This window comes from Gadus morhua, chromosome 4, assembly GCF_902167405.1.
Source record: "Gadus morhua chromosome 4, gadMor3.0, whole genome shotgun sequence".
NCBI classification, from domain to species: Eukaryota; Metazoa; Chordata; class Actinopteri; order Gadiformes; family Gadidae; genus Gadus; species Gadus morhua.
This window is the reverse complement of record NC_044051.1, coordinates 4,473,899-4,477,199: the sequence shown is the minus strand read 5'-3', so window position 1 is coordinate 4,477,199 and position 3,301 is coordinate 4,473,899.

Below are 3,301 nucleotides of genomic sequence, written 5' to 3'. Positions count from 1 at the left end.
GGACTCCCAGCCCCATCCACCGCTCCACTTCACCCCTCAGCCACACTCCGCACAACATCATCATCATTGATGACGCATTTTCTATCCCTTTGCCAATTCCCGTTTCTTGGAATCCATTTTTGTTTGGCTGTATTTAGCTTGAATCGTTTCTCAGGAGACTTGGTGGTAGGCCTGTGAAAACCAGCCCTGCTTTCAGTGAACCCATCAAAATAGAGGACTTGTCTATGTCTATAGTCTATGTTGAGGTCTGTCACACACACACACACACACACACACACACACACACACACACACACACACACACACACACACACACACACACACACACACACACACACACACACACACACACACACACACAAAGGGACACACACTACACACCCGTCAGTTGAGGCAGCCACACATGGAGAATGAATTCGAGAAATTAAATCAAGATTTATTTTATAGAAAAATATTAAAGGTCCAAAAAAACAATCAGAACGATGTTCAGTACATCTTAAAAGTACGTCTCATTCGTAGTTCCCAGTGTTGCACAGAAAAGGGGCAGAAAGGGATATAAAAGTAAAAGAAAACGAAAATACAGATGGTATTTTCTGCCAGGCTGAACTTGATGGTCGATAATGAGGCATGAAATGATTTTAGGCTTAAACGGTGAACATAGATGCTGTGAATTTCAAATAGGGTTTAGGTGCATCACAAGCACACACACACACACACACACACACACACACACACACACACACACACACACACACACACACACACACACACACACACACACACACACACACACACACACACACAAAAAAAAAACTTCCCTACAGCACAGTTGACACACAATCCAGTGTGTGCGTCTTATCAAACCAAGTCGACAGAATGACTAAAGCAAATTGATTGGTGGGCCAGCCAAACAGTTGATGTTTGGTTTTAACTCTGTTTCAGAATAATTCGATCACAGCTCAGTTTCTTGCGTTTTCAAACATCACAGGGGATTTATATTGCGTGCTATATTGTGCTATTTTGTGATGACAGTAAAAATCTGAAAGGTTGATACTCTTTAGGGGTGTAACGATACATGTATTCGTATTGAAACAAATCGGTACGGACGTCCCGATTCTGTGCATGGATTTACACGGAGAATACGCACCGAACCGATCCGACCCCTCCGGTGGAAATGCGCAAATTCTGTGAACTTTGCGCTTTCATAAATAAGAAGTGTGAATTTTTCGTTTTATAACTGATTGTCTTATGTTGTTTACAAGTTACGGATGGAGTCTGGAGGTGGTGTGGGGTACTTATTGTTTACTGTTTACATCTTAGATTACACAGTTCAGGCTGTTGTAGCCAGCTCAGGGGAGAGACTGGACAACACTAGGTGGTACAACCTATTTTTTCTTTTCCCTTCATTGTACCGAACTCATAACGAAACCGTGATGTCTGAACCAAAGTTTGAACCGAACCGTGACTTCAGTGTGCCGTTACACCCCTAATACTCTGGTCGGTCAATCTGAAAGCGCTTATGAGTCAGAACCGCTGTTGATCGTAGAATCACCAAGGCTTTTGAAAAGTGTTGGGCAGTTGGGCTGATAATCCTTCAAAACTGTGACGTCATTCAGGTGTTCGAACTTTGGCAGCAGCTGCCTGACACTGAGGTAGATGCTAACAATAAAATATACAGCATTCCGATCAAACCTAAACCCACAACGGACGGAAACATTCACATCATGAAAAGGAAAAGAAAAAAATCGTTTATGAACCTGCGATTTAAAGGTTTTTGTGTTTCCGCACGTGTAATTTCCCCCGGTACTGAGTCAACATTCGTAGAACAAAAAAAAATGCTAATTCGTTTTTTTCCCCACTGTGGATGGCCACCATTTTCTTCATTCTGGCCGTCGACCACTGGGTATCAAGGCAAATCATGGAAGGAAAGTAAAAAAAGACAAAATAATTAAAAAAATTGCTGATACTTAAGCAAACAATCATTCACCTGCCCAAACAATCCCTATTCCATATAAAACATATATGATACTTTAAAAAATAGAGCTCTACCACTCCCACAGACGCCAAACAAAAGAGATAAATTATTTTATTACTAATATACTCTACACTCTATCTGTTGCTGTTCACACCGCTCAGACGAGTAACGCTAGCCGTTGATTTGCTGAGCTCCTAACACACGAGTACTTCGCCTTTTCTTTCTCTCTCTGGTCACATGCTCTACGTTTTACAAGCATGCTACAATGTTTTGTTTGCGACATGATATGCGATGTACAGAGAGAGTGCCACACGACACAATCGCTGCTCGAAAACAAATCCCGAAGGGTATGGAGCCAGTTTCCTGCCATAATTCAAACCTTAAAAAAAAAGTTTCAAAGGCTTGTAAGTCTGGGTTTGAAAACTCAACACCTTGTAAAAAAGGTTTGGCAACACTGAAAAAAGAGATTATAACCTGAAAAAAATTCAAACATCTGTAAACATGATTTTGTGTTCTATTTTATCCTCTTCATCATTTTCACCAACACATTTTCAAAGTTCAAACAATTTCACCAGCGCATTTGCAGAGTTTCAAATCTGGCACTGTTCTAACAGTGTATTTCATTGTTGCCCGGTTTTGAAACCTTGTAAATGGGATTCTGCAAACAGGTGTTCATACATTGAGAAATAAGTTTTGAAAGGTTGAATACTTGTAAAGGTGTACGTTTACGCCATTGCAACGTATTTTTTCAGAACTGACTTTTCAGCACTGACTTTTCAGAGATTTGACCACACAGGCGCAAGCTTTGAGTCACGTGAATATTGGCAGTGTTCTGTCGCGCACTCGTTTTGAAACTCCTGACAGTCAAATCTGAAGAAAAAAAAACCTTCCTGGGGGCGGGACCATTTAGCTCTAAACCTATTGGTTGCTCTTGGCTGACGTACATTCCAATCACATGTGCCGTTCACCGGGCTGTGCGTGATTGACAGTGCTCTGCCGATGACAAGAATGTGATTGGAATGTACGTCTGCCGAGAGCAACCAATAGGTTTAAAGCTAAATGGTCCCGCCCCCAGGAACGTTTTTTTTTTCTTCAGACTTGACTGTCAGGAGTTTCAAAACATATGCGCGACAGAACACTATTATATACTACAGGCCAATATTCACGTGACTCAAAGCTTGCGCCTGTGTGGTCAAATCTCTGAAAAGTCAGTTCTGAAAAAATACGTTGCAATGGCGTAAACGTACACCTTTACAAGTTTTTAAAACTAAATATACAACCTTTCAAAACTTATTTCTCAATGTATGAACACCTGTTCGCAGAATC